A 15,013-nucleotide genomic window follows, 5' to 3' on the forward strand; every position below is an offset into this window, starting at 1 on the left:
TTAAGTTATGAAATGCTTTTAAAAGATTTTTTTAATTCATTTTTGCATGGATGTCAGAATTACACAGAGATCTTTCATTCATTGTTTACCCCCAAATGGCCACCCCAGCCAAAGTTGGGCCAGTCCCAAGCTGAAAGCCAGGAGTTTCCTCTGGGTCTGCCAGGTAGATGCATGGGCCCAGGGATTTGAGCCATCCTCTGCTACCTTCCCTGCACATTGGTAGAGAGCTGGATCAGAAGTGGATCAGCTGGGACAGAAACTGGTATCCAGTTGAGATGTCAGCACTACATGGCTGAGCCTGCTGTGCCACCACACTGGCCCTATAGCAGTGGGAGATGGCCCAAACATTTGGGCTTCTACCACCCACATAGGAGGCTTAGAAAGACTCTGTCTCCTAACTTCATCCTGGCATACCCCCAGCTGTTGCTGCTTTTTGGAAAGTGAACCAATGCAAGAAAGCCCTCTCTTTTCCTCCCTTTTTCCCTCTCTGCCCTCCTCCACATATTCACACACTCTCTCTCGGAGCTCTATAAAATAAGTTCATCTTCTTAAATAAATTTTAAAAAACATGTTTCTCAATTAAAAAGGATTTTAAAAGTATGTTGCTATTTTTATTTGTTCAACTCATATAAAAAGCCATGCATTTGCATACTTTAAAAAATTGTAGTGCTCTATCATATATCACTGTTAATACTCACTGCTCTTACCATTTCAGATTTATTAACAGCACAATTATTGTATACACAGCACCAAAATCTTGCTTCACTAACATTGCTTCGTCTTCAAAGCATTTCTGGAGAGATAATCACACTTGAGTTTGCCAGAACTCAAAATTGTGTGATGGTAAGTACCCAAAGTTTTATCCCAGTGAACACTGAGCAACAATTATACACAAGGTGCTGTGGTTACAAGAGAGGCAAAGAAGAAAGTGTTAAAGCAGGATCCAAAAAGACCATGCCTGAAAAATTCCTGAATAACTAAAGCTAACTCAACCTTAAAAACAGCTTTATCTAGCTTACATGACAAACATAAGGGAAAGCTACTCTGGCTCATAAATGCAATTACAAACAAAACTCAACTTGGGTCATTTCTAATGAAGGACAGTGTTAGAATAAAACAACCCCAGCTAATCATAAGCCAAAACCAGCATGTGATTGTTTATGTGTTTAGGGACTTCACGAGGTACCTAAAAACACAATTTTGTGGTTGAGAACAATGATTTTTCTTGTTCCACTTCCGCACTTTTAAACTATTTGTGAGACACGTGTGGAAATGGTTGAGCAATTGAAAGGATCTGTGAAATTAAAAAAAAAAAAACACAAGAAGAAAGGATCCTGCCAAGAATTGGACATAACACATAAAATAATCCTATTCTAAAATATCCAGGCAAGAGGCTCCGAGCTCAGGAATAGGGATAAAAACAACAGATGACCTCAGGGAAGCTTTGGGTGTGGGCATTCCTGGATCAAAACAATGGGGACTGTACCAAGACATGACATGGGAACAGAGCCAGCACTTGAACCCATGCACTTTGATGTGGGTTGTGGGTTTCCCAGGTTGTGTCCTAGTTGTCAGGCTAGAATGCTTGCCCCAGAAAGCCATGTTTAAGTACATGCTTCAGCCCTGGAATAGGAGAAGCCTTTGGGAACTGACTAGACTTACTCTAGAATGACTAAGAAAGCACATGTCAGTGTGTCAGTATATGAGGCAATAAACACAAAGGACTATGCTCTAGCTTTGAGTGTGCTGCAACATGGAAGAGGTAGAAAATAGATCAGTCATACTTTCTCAACCTGGGGGGCCAGGGGTGCGGAGGGAGAGGCAGAAACAATAAAATCAACCCCCAAACGGGAATATACCCAGGTCTAAAGTCCAACTCTTCAGAATGAGACTCCTTGCCCAAGTTGGCTTCACACTTTCTAGGGACTTGCGTGCTAAAGTGCTTTCTCCCAACACAGGCAGCCAAAGGAGGCTGCGGTGAACCTGCCGGTGCCTACAGAGAGAAAGGATGGGAACTACACACAGTTACCACGAGTGCATGACACATGCCAATCATTGCCAGCCCAGGCTTGACGGAACCTTTGCCCTGGGAGAGGGTAGAGTTCTCCGGTGGAGCTGGCAGTGCTAGTTCTGCTCTCAGGGAGTGTTCATTTCTTCACTCCCTCCAACCCCTCCACAGTCCACAGTCCCATCTGAGAGGGTTCCTGGGGAATGACCTTTTGTTAATGGGCAGCCACACGTATGGATAATAAGCATACATATATGATTCCCAAGAGAACCAACTCTAAAACCATTCAAACTGTTTACAACATCTCTGAATTAAATATTAGCATAAAATTAGCTTTCTGCTTAGTCAATAACCAATGATTGGCAATGAATAATTTTTAAACATTATCTGCCATGGTAGTCTTGATAAAATACTTAGGAACAAGCCAACAAAACATGGACTAGGGGACTTGATGGATAAGTCCGTGATAGAACAGTGTCAAATACAAAAGATGGAAATAAATGAGCACATACATTTCTGTTGAATCTGTAAATTTCCCTGAAACTCTTATATTGAAATCTCAACCCCCAAAGTGAAGAAAGTTTAAGAAGTTGGGGAGGAAGGCATGACATCTGTGGGAAGAAGAGATCGTGAGGGCAGCGCCACTATGAACGGTACTAGTGGCATTATGAAAGACCCTCCTGATGGCTCCCTCTGCCTTTCTAGCATGTGAGGACTCAACATGAAGACACCGTCCACAAACTAGGAGGCAGCTCACCAGCCCCAGAATCTGCCAGCACTTTGAGCTAGGACTCCCCAAGCTTCCCATACCTGTGAGAAATAAATTTCCATGGATCATGAGAGACACATTTCATGTCATATTATACAGCAACACAAGCTGATCTTAAAACCCAGAGGAAATAAATATGTAAGATTAGCCAAGGAACATTTGAAAAACCAAAATAGAGTTTGAATTATTAGATCATATTGTGAAGCTATAGAAATAAATTTAATACTGACCAAGACATAGGGAAGCAAGCTTTAAGAATTGAAGATACACCCACAATAGTTTCATTCCATGTAAACTATGCTTTAAAAATCTTCAGATAAAGACATATTTAATAAATGGTGTCATGATTCACTACTAAGATATTTTTATGACTTTTAGATATGCAAAGTTATATAGTTATGATTATATAGCCACTGTGCTGGGTCAAGTAAAATAACCCCAGCATCATAGTTCTTTTCCCAATACAAGTTTACTTCTCTTTTATGTTTCAGCCCTGCTCTGATTGCTGTTCTGTTGCTGGTCCCCTGAGGAAAAGAAATCGTTCCATCCTTCCTATGTACACTGCCATAGATCCTCTGTTTCTGGAGAGCTAAGCAACTAATAAGCATAAGCATGAAATGTCTGTTTGCAGGTTGTTAAGGCTCTATTCTCCAAGTCGAATTTAGTACTTTTGCCCACATTTCACTAGATGAAATTCAGTCATCTACAGAAGAACTGTTCTCCACCTGCAGCTGCCTCAGAACCAACTCCCAGCATTTCATTGGCTAGCCACTGGTACCACCTAATCAAGCACAACGCACAGGACTGAAGAAATCATAGGACTACAGGCCCATAGCTGAAGGAATTGTGAGATGACCAGGACGAGGTCCAAGGAATAGGTGGCCCACACATTGAAGAGATCCAGAGTAAACCTTGGCCTAATGTAAGAACAGAACAGACAATAGTCTCCGAGATAATAGTATACTACCAGTTTTCCCCTCTGGGACAAAGTTCTCAGCTTGCCAGGACCCAGAGTACTAAAAATAAGAAAACAATAAAAGCCTCTTTGTCAAAATATTTAGTAGACTGTGGTATGTAAGGCCAGATCGTGGAGAACAGATGCCCATCAGTGTAAATAAAGTCTCCCCCACTCTTCTCCAGTTTTTCCCAACTAACCCCAACTTCACTTCCCGTTATCTGATACACATAACAGCTTTTATTCTGAAGCCCCGGAAGGAGGATTGAGAGCAGGAACAGTAGAACTAATGAGCAATTTTGTATACATGAATGTGTGAATGATGTAGGAGTGTGTGTTGTGTTGTGTTGTGTGTTTGTTCCATGGACCTGGCTTTCTGATTATGGGAGTTGGCTAAGCAGCTCTACAGGAAATATCATTAAGAAAGGATGATGAAGGTTGGCATTGTTTTATCATCCCATATCAGTGTGGCATTTAGAGTCTGGCTACTCCACCTCCAATCCAACATTTGTGGTAAGACTTTTGGGGAAGCAGTGAGTGATGGCCCCATACAGGAGGCCCAGATGTAGTTCCAGGCTTTACCCTTGCCCAGACCATACTGTAGGCTGCCGTTTGGGGAGTAAACAAGTAGAAGAAAGATCTATTTCTGTGACTCACTCTTTCCCTGTCTCTCTTTCTCTGTCACATGCCTTTCATAAACAAATCTGAAATAAAAATGGGAAGGAGGGTAGAGATAGAAACAGACTGACTTTCTGTCCACAATGGCCAGAGTTGGTCTAGGCCAACACCAGGATCCCAGAATTCCCTCTGGATCTCCCACATGGATGGCAGGGACAAAAGCATTCAGTGATTTTCTGCTGCCTTCCCAGGCACACTAGCAGGGAGCCATTTCTGAAGCAGAGCAACTGGAACTCAAACTGGCTGTCCCATGTGGGATGCCAGCATTGCAGGTGGCAGTTTCGTTCACCACATTACAAGGCTGGATTCAGTGGAATATTTTTTCATGAGAAAATCTCATTTAACTTTTAAGATTTTCCAACAGATTTGGTGGGCCCACCAGTGGCATCATGATTCTTACAGTACACCAATTTGGTGCTTTAGTTATAGCTTCTCAATGAATTCAAGGAACATTAATTAGTGCCGAATTAAATATCTAGGAACTGAAGTATAGTCAACCTGGCCTAGCAATGAAGCCATCACAGTCCAGTTTGTCAACTTGGCAATCATACACTTCTCCTTAGACATACTGTCTCTAAAATGTCTGTTTATGCAATTATGCTCCCATCTAACATAAAAGACAACTTCCATTACAACTGAAAACATACAGACCTTTTCCCCAGAAGAGGACACAAAGTCTTTGTGTCACAATCATTCTCCATTGACATCCTACTAATTAGTTACTTAGAAATACACTTAACACACCTCTTACAGCTTTTTAAAGAGAGGAAGAGTAGAGAGAGAGAGAGAGAGAGAGAGAGCTTCATTCCACTAGTTCACTCTCCAGATGGCCATTACACCGAGGGATATGCTAGGCCAAAGCCAAGAGCTTCAGCTCTCTCTCTCACGTGGGTGCAAAGTCCCAAGCACTTGAGCCATCTTCTGCTGCTCTTCTCAGGTTATTTGCAAGGAACAGAATCAGAAATATAGTATCCAAGACATGAACTGGCACTCCTAAGGGATGTCAGCATCACAGAAAATGTCGTAGCCTGCTATGTCAAAATGCTGGCCCTGGGCCCAGTACAGTGGCCTAGCAGCAAAAGTCCTTACGTTGAACATGCTGGGATCCCATATGGACACTGGTACTAATCCTGGGAGCCCCATTTCCCATCCTGCTTGTGGCCTGGAAAGCAATCAAGGATGGCCCAAAGCCTTGGGACCCTGCACCCATGTGGGAAACCAAGAAAAGCTTCTGGCTCTGGCTTTGGATCGGCGCAGCTCCAGCCATTGCGGTCACTTAGGGAGTGAATCATCAGACAGAAGATCTTCCTCTCTGTTAAAAAACATGCTGGCCCTAGCACCTCTTATGTTAGGTAATAAGATTCTAAGGCACAGAAGAAAAAGCATATGATACACTCACAATAGCCTATCCTCATTATTCATGACATTCAAATTTGCAAATATACCTTCTTGCTAAACTTTGAGACCACAAAATCAGTGCTGACAGTGTCTCTACAGTCCTATGTGGACCCACGCAAAGTGTCAAAACATTCAAGTTACTGGATGTGCAGCTTTCAAGTGTAACTGAACAAGACAAGGTTCTGCCTTCTTGTCTCAGCCATCACCCACAGGCAAGTGTCCTTTACAGGGCACGTGGTCTATTTAGCACTGCTTTATTCCCCCTCCCTTTTTTTGTTAGTGATTTTTCTGTTTATAATCTAGTGTTCCTAAGCACAAGAAAAACATGATATGCCTCAGGAGAAAACAGGTGCATCAGATAAGGTTCATTCAGGCATGAGTTTTAGTGCTATTGGCTATGAGTTCGAGGTTAGTAAGTCAGGAGTAAATATTAAATACTTCACCTTTAAACAGAAACGCATACGAAACAAGGACAGGTATTGGTTAGATGATAAAAATAACGTGACCAAAGGCTGGCAGGGATCTAATTCTGCATCTCTAAGTGTGATTCAGTGTTTTCTAACTCAGTGTTCATGATAACTCTTCACAATAGCTGCTATAAATAATGAAAATCAATTACACATACCAAACAGGAAATACTAACACTCAAAACTAGCACAGCCTCCACTTTTGCTGCTGGACTTCCGTTATCCATTCCTTATTCCCTTTGCCCACAGCAAGCATTCCCACTGCTCTTGTTCTATGCTGGATGGGTAGAGCAAAGCCTCTATTAGTGAGGGGTCCAAACCATGAGCAGGCCTGCCTGAATGTAGTTTGCCATTGATGTTAGTTACAGGCTGTGATAGTACTGAGACACTGTGAAGGTTTTTTCTCTATTCCAGACTTAGTCCTCTTTCCTCCTCTGCAAAGCAGCAGCTTCAGTCATCAGCATCAGTCTGTCTAATCTGCACAGGACCTCCATTCTTTGCCTACTGACTGAGAGCCATGAAGAACTAATCGTGAAAAATAAAACAAAAAATCCTGAGTGCTGTGATGATAATTCCGGGGATTGAAATTTGAAGACATTTTCACAAGTTTATTAAAAATCTGTGTTTGCGGGTGGGCATTTGGCCTGGCAGTTAAGATGCCCATTAATATGCCCATGGCCCTCATCACAGTTTCTGGGTTCAATGACAAGATACTGGACCTGATATCTGCTTTCTGCAAATGCAGATCCTGAAAGGCAGCAGATGATGGCTCAAGCAGTTGGATTCCTGGCATACATGTAGCACACATGGCCTGAATTTAGCCCATTTATAAAGAGGGAACCAACAAATGATTCTCTCTCTCTGAGTCTCTCCTAAATACATTAATTAATTAAAAGTCTTAAAAATTTGTCCACTGGCTCAGTTTTACTTCCTATCCCCTTCCTTTACATACTAGAATATTGATAACTGCTCTCCAATGTCTGTCCTCCTCCATCATAACATGGGAGAACTGGAAGATGATGACTGTCGCTCCTTGGAGTCACAGGACCACAGATGGAGCAGAACCATATCTGAGAAGTGTGCTCAAGAGCCCCATTTCACCTGCTATCAGTGACTTAGAAGTGTTGTTTTTTTTTTTTTCAATGATTCATCCATTTTCATTGGGAAGTCAGAGCAGATCTATGGAGAAAGGGAGACAGAAAGAAAGATCCTCCATCTACTGGTTCACTCCCCAAATAGCCACAACATATCTGATCGCAAGCCAGGAACCAGGAGCCTCCTCAAGGTGTCCCACGTGGATACAGGATCACAAAGCTTTGAACCATTCTCAACTGCTCTCCCAAGGCACAAGCAGGAAGCTGGAAGGGAAGTGGAGCAGCCGGGAACTAACGAGGGCCTATATATGACCCCATAATCACGTGATCCAGGGAAGGATCCTGGAGCAGGGAATCATTGTGACCTGGGTCATTATATCAAGATTCAGAAAAGATGTGTAATAGTTGGCAAAAATGAACATTTCAAGACCTGAGACAATGTGTGATTTTAATTGATTATTATGCTTCATAATTCTTATTTATTCTTATAATGAACTGGAATATAGACTTAACTCAATTAGTTTATTCAGCTAGTATGAATCAGAACTGTTCCAGAGAGAGATTTTCTGTTGCATTTAGAAAAAAATAGAATGGTGTTATTTCAACCATATGTATCTTTTAATTTCAACGTGAGCAACATAATTGCTATAACATAACCCCGCATAATTATTTGTGATTACATTAATGACTGATCCAAATTTACTATACAATGCCCATGCTTATTTTTCATAAGGATATTTAATCAATCACTTAAACATAGATTCCACAATCTGTTTTGTTTGGTGCCATATAATATATATTATGTATTTTTATTATAAAATCCATTTTCCTGATGAAGACAGTTTTATGTTTTGTTCACCATATTCATAAGTGATTTTCATGGAGTAAGAGTCTTATATATATTGGCTAGACAATGGAAGAGTATGGAAATCAGGCTGCTGTGGCTTTGTTCGTCCTTACACAAAGTATGCTTATGGAAACGAGGATGTCATTTATGAATTATGTACAAACAATGTGATGTAGGTGAATTGTGCTGACACTGTAAAGGTGATTATAGTGTCTGGATTTATGTGAGCTTAAAGAATAAAGCAGTGAAAGGACTAATAAATCAGCCGCCCTCTGTGTATGAATGACTGTGTAGGTATCAGCCCTCTATCTACTGGCACTCTCCTGATTCTAACGGCACAGTTCCTCATGGAGATAATGTTGTACCTTCCTTCAGTAGAAAGTTCTAGTTGTCTTACAATATTCACTCTCTTCTCTCTCAGACCCCTGAGCTTAAAGGTGGGTCTATTGCCAAAGAGTTAAAAATTCTCTCTGCCAATGGCCAGCACTGTGGCTAATCCTCCACGTGATATCCTATACAGGCGCTGGTTTGTGTCCAGCTGCTCCACTATCCATCCAGCTCTCTGCCTGTGGCCTGGGAAAGCAGCAGAGGATGGGTCAAATGCTTGGGACCCTGCACCCACGTGGGAGTCTGGGATGAAGCTTCCTGGCCCTGGGTTTGGATCGGCTTGGCTCTGGATGTTGTGGCCATTTGGGGAGTGAACCAGTGAATGGAGGACTCCTCTGTGACTATGCCTTTCAAATAAAAATAAAGCATTAAAAAAAATTCCTCTACCAGTTTGTCTTGTGGCTAGATGCAGTATGTGTCTAAATCTAAGCCATTGCTATGTAAGTAGAGTGACTATATGAGACCACGGGTGGCTCAGTAGTGTTCAAAGGGAACAGAACTCTCACGTTGCCGTTCTTTTCTGTTGCCTGGAGTTTAGTGATTTAATAGGAAAATTGCATACTTCAGAAAATGTAGTAAAATGTATCGTTATTAAATGAAAATATATTTATTTACAAGAAAAATCAAGTCCTGTGACACTTGTTCACTTGTTGCAAGTGTATCACCTTTCAGGAAATTCAATACAAGCAGAGCACAGGTCTAGACATGGAAAGATGAGAGCTGTGTGCTTAGGGAGCCGAGCTTTTTTTGTTGCAATGTGTGTAACTTACTTCCTTGGGCTCTGGAATGAGTTTAACACCATCCAGCCACACAGTGTATCTTTCTGCTATATCAACTCTGCCAACGATTTCTCCATTTACTATGGTTCATTCCACAAGTGCTTTGCTTCTTTTTTGTATCCATGGAGGGAGATAAAATGGCCTTCCCAGTACAGATTCTCTAAAAGCTGGGTAAGCACAATTTCTGCGACCTGAAGCGGATGAAACTTAGTAAGTCACAGGAGACAATCTCAGGGAAAATGAGTTAATTTTATAGACCTGAATTGTGATTCTCAGTTGCAGAATATTAAAAAGCCGACACTTTTTGTAAGAGCCAGGCAGGACTCCAGAGGAAACTTGATCTGTCTGAATAATAATAAACTACAATGATAATAGCTCAGTGTACCTCACAAGGGTACTAAGCTTTAATGACTCAATATTTGTGGAACCCTTTGAGCACCTCTGAAGTTATGTAAGCATAAATGAATAGGTAGGAACACCATATACCATTGTTATTTCTGCATTAAATCTCTCCTGATAATTTCTTATTATATCTTATAGGCTAGGTACTATTGTAGGAAGCTAATATATGAATAAAGTTATGGAAGACATAAAACAAAATAATATATAGGAGTACTTTCAGATGAAATAATTATGCACTCATATTAATGAAAGAGAATGAGGTTATGAATTGCCCCTCTAAAAGTCATTGCTAGGCTGTAGAGAAGGAAAATGGGACCCTGCAACAGACATATAAAACATAAATGACCAGGAGGTAGAGGAGTATCCTTATGTTCATAGAACTGTAACTTTGAAATATATGAAGTTTGTTCTCATTATATTAATAAAAATTTAAAAGATACAAACGAGAAAAAGCAGCTTGAAAAAGTACTTGGCTAATTTTTTTATGTAGAAATGGAAGATTTTTCCTTAATTTTTTATATTGCAGAAATTTAATTGATGCTTTCACTGTTCAATGTATCACTTAAGTTTATACATTATTTTCATATCCCTTACACCCTGCCCTCTCTTGCTGATGTCCACATGGTTTAACACTCTCAATGCCCTAAGTTTGAAAGAAACCCTCACAGCCCTATGTATTTTTTATCAGGTTTTTCAAAATGAACCACTTTGAATTCTAAATCATTCCCACTCCAACTGAGGCAGCCCAAAATAGAATACAGTGGTCCAAACAACCTCATCAACAAACTTTGCTGCAATACCTGGTTCTCCACGCCAATGAAAGAGGCATTTTGCCAGGGCATATATTCTTTAGAATAAAGTATATCCTGTGAAGATTTGGGGAGGATTTTGCTAACTAACTTCTTTTTCCTTAAGCCATGGGAGTTTCTAAAGGTTAAAAAAAAAGGAAACAAATAACCATCTCTATGAGAATAATTTTGATTAGGACAACCTCATACCGGGTTTGCAGAAGATTCCACTTTCCAGGAGAAGATGGGCATAGGCAGATGAGAAGCTGCCAAGTGTGCAAACTTCAAGTTCCTCCTAGGACCAGGTACAACTGCCAGTTGGCAGCCAGTACCAAGTTTGTATTTCCCATTCACAGAATATTCCACTCCTCATTCTGCTCTTAAGTTATGGCACTCTTGACCACAGTCAACTGTATAATTTGTGTTGCACTCTCTCAATTTTGTCATCCTAGTGGCACTGCAATCAATACAACCCTTGCTCCTGGACAAGGAGGTGTTGAAGTTGCCTTTTCTCAAACTCCCAAAAAGGATTAAGAGTGTGTCTTCACTCACAGACTATGTAGGACCCCCCACACTGTTGCCTGCACTCCTGGATTGCTTGCTCCACCATCTTCAAACTCACGTCCCAAAATGCCATGGGTCTCTTTCCTGGAATCTCCTGCTGGCTTCCTTTAGGGATTTCCCTTAACCCTAGGAATGGTCAGGAGGCAGCTGTTAGCTATGAGAGGGTCTAACAGGTCCGGGAGTCCCCCTGATGTTGAAGTGAAAAGGAATGGCAGGAGCACAGAGGGGATTGTGGGATGGGGAGAACTAAAGGTAGGGAACCATATTTCACCATCAGCACATGCAGTTGCACAACAGGAGTTGGAAACTCTACATTAGAGCCTTCCAACTTCAGGCTCCTCCCAAGTTGGTTGAAGAGATGAGAAGACAAGGCGAGTGTGACCAGGAGAGCACAGGATTTTATGTACAGAATGGGTCAGGCAAGGACAAATTTCCATGCATTCCAAGAACTGTGCTTCCTCTCCTTGCTGAGCAGCCTTGCCCCATAATGTTTATGGCAGAGAATGAAATCATGTTACTGTTACTTTATACATGTCAAAAAAGGTTGTTATAAAATTAGGCAAGCATTATACTTTACATTTTAATCAAGATAGACAAATGGAAGTGTGGTGATAATAGAATATGGAAAGCAAATGTAAGTTTAGGGTCAAATGACAACTTCTGCCGACTGTTACCTCCAAGGGAGGCTACCTTATTCAGTGAAGCCTCTGTTGTTTCGCAGAGGAGCCCTGAAATGAAGACCTGTGTATTTTACCTAACCAGTTAACTCTTTGTGTATAACTCCCTCGCGGCCTGTACAATATTTGCTTAGTAACACCCAAATCCGGGAAAGCCATTAAACAATAATTAGATATTAAATAATAATGAGTAATTGTCATACCAACAGGTTAGAAATCTGGAGATGTGTATTAATAGAATGATTAGACTAGTTTAATGGAAATACAGTCATTTATTGGGAAGCCAGAGGAAAATGTAGTACTTCTGGGCATTGTATTTTAATGACAGATCAACTATTTGAGAAAAAAGTTCCTTAAATTAGGAATGTGGCATCACTATTTAATTATGGGGTCTTGGCTGAGGCTCTGGTTCTCAACTTCATTATACATATAAAAGAAGGATTATTTCTAATGCTTCTCTATTCTATTGCCTAAGATTAAACTGTACAATCATTTTTTAATATGCTGTATTATGGGTTTCTACATAATAGCCACTTATCTATGCAGACTTCTTATTGAGGATTTAATCATTCTCAAATTTTATATATAGATCAGTGCTTTGCTCACAATGGGGGAAAAAAACCACTTTGATATACATTCCTTAAAGTATGAGTTAAGCAAACTTCATAGCATGCATATTTCTCAGTCCCTCTTTCTTTTTATTTTTGCACAGTGGCATGGAAATATCATAAAAATACCACTTGAGTCAGTGACTTCCTCTAACCTTTCCATCCAACTTTATACTCAAGAAAGTTACGCCTCTTACATCATCAGATTTAGCCTGCGTGAATGTGACAACTGTGAGTAATGAGACAACAAACTACTGTGGGCCAGCACGGTGGCACAGTGGGTTAAGCCACTGCCTCCTACACCTGTATTCCATATGTGCAAGTGCTTGGACTCATGCACACACACGGGAGACCCAAATGAAGCACCTCGCTTTGGCCTGGCCCTGTCTGCCGCTGCAGCTGTTTGTATCAGGTGGATCTTCCACGATTCTTGATTTATTTCCAATTTCACTCCTCACAGTCCCTAACCTGTATTCTCTGTCCAACATGCTCTTGAAACTAATTGCTGAGCTATTCATCTCAAAAGCAATATTTTACTTTTCTTTTGTCTAAAACGCCCACGTTAGGAAATTTTATGAACTTTTTTTCTAGAGATCCACATGAATTCTAAAAATTATTTCTATAAAAATCGGGTTTTTTGTCTGGTTCGTTATGTCTTCATTTTCCTTTCACATTTACTATCTAAATCACAGTAATTTCAAAGTGTTTTTCTTCAATTATACTTTCTTAATCATTTCTGGCTCTGATTTGATTGACTATCCAATACAAGTTTCAAGTTAATTTTTGCCTGTTTAGTGATTTTTTTTTAATAATTTCATGCTAGACATTGTGAATGTTTTTATGTGGAACTCTGGATTATATCATATCTTTCTAAATGTTGTCATCAGTCAGTTACCAGTGCCTATTTGAAACTGGCAATGCCTTATTTAAGGAGCCTCAGCCCTGTTTTCTGTTAGCTATGCCGTTACTTGTAGCTAGGGTTTGTTTTACTTGAGTTACAGGGATAGAGGGAGAGACAAAGAGAGGTCTTTTAATTCCTGGTTCATTCCCCAAATGGCCACAATATCCAGAGATGCATTGGTCCAAAGCTAGAAGCCAGGAGTTTCTTTCAGGTCTCCCATGTGAGTGCAAGGGCCCAAGGCTTTGGGCCATCCTCTTGCCTCTTTCCCAAGCCATCAGCAAGGGGCTGGATTGGAAGTGGAACAATCAGGACTTGAACTAGCATCCATATGGGATTCCAGTGCCACAGGCAGAGGATAGCATGCTACGTCATTGTGCTGGCCTCTCTACCTACTTGTTAACTGTTTCTGGATTCCCAGATAAAGTCTTGATGTTTTCACAAGGATCCTCTATTCTGAGTGCATCCAGAGTAAAATCTGTTTTTACAACACCGTGTAGCTTGCCAAAATCTCTGCTTACCCCTTTAGTACCCCAGCTGTTATCTGCTAGACTTTCCAATGCTTCATTCCAAACAGGCAAAATTAGGAGTGGACCAAAAGCCAGAGGAATTTTTATGCAGATTTGTGGGGCTCATATTTGGATTGAGTATAAAGAACCCCAAACGTTAGTACTATCTACCCAGCACCAGTTTTGTCCGTACGATGACAAGAGGCAAAGGGATACAGAAGGCTATGCTGAGAGTGAGATGTTTAGGGAAAAAATTTGCTCGAACCATACAAAGAGAAAGCAAGACGCAGGGGGAAACCCTCGCTTTATGCATATGTACGTGTGTATGTAGGTGTCTGTACTTTGTTATGCTTGCTATAATTCAGTTATTTCTTAATGTGAAGTTTAAATTTGGGAGTATATTAATTACCTATTGAACTAAAGAATTCCATAAAGTTGAGAATATGGATTGTTACTTACCATTCTTAACTTTCCTAGCTGCTTTAAAGGCAAAGTTGTAACTTTTAAGCTTTTTCCCTTACATTTCTTCCCTATTAGACTACTGGAACCACAAGGCCCAAGAGCATTGGGTCCCTTCGCAATACTGTACCCAGACTCTGAGTATCTTAGGGAGAATCTTCTATCCTACAATGAGCTCACTTAAAACATAGAGACAGTCACACACACACACACACACACACACACACACACACACACAATCTATGTAGCATATATTACATTTCAGAATAGGATTTCATAGGACAAATTCTTAAAGCCATGATGGTGATTATTTCAATGTAGAAACACAGCAGGAAAAAAAAAAGAGTCATTAGCCTTCATTACCTATCACAGGTGCATGGAGAACATGGCCAGCCATGATGAATCATGGGGGAACATGAAGGAGCAGATTTTGTGACACTCACCTTTTCCAGCTGGCTGAAGGGAAGGGCTGGATGAGGAGTTCAACCTTCTGCAAGACTGCACAGGATGGAGGAAGGTGGAGAGGACCTGCAGAGACATGCACAAGGCACTCAGCAAAGTAACACAGACAAGATGCAAAGGAGCATCTCGTGAACATTATTCTTACATGGGAGCAAATCCACTAAGGGTACTACACTAAGGTATTAAATAGTGATTCCAATGAGGCTTCAATCTGAGGTCAATTTGCTTTATCAATCATCTCTGATATGTCCCACAACTTTTAAG

The sequence above is a fragment of the Ochotona curzoniae genome, unplaced genomic scaffold, assembly GCF_017591425.1.
Source record: "Ochotona curzoniae isolate NIBS_2020 unplaced genomic scaffold, NIBS_Ocur_1.0 scaffold_3835, whole genome shotgun sequence".
In the NCBI taxonomy this organism is placed as follows: Eukaryota; Metazoa; Chordata; class Mammalia; order Lagomorpha; family Ochotonidae; genus Ochotona; species Ochotona curzoniae.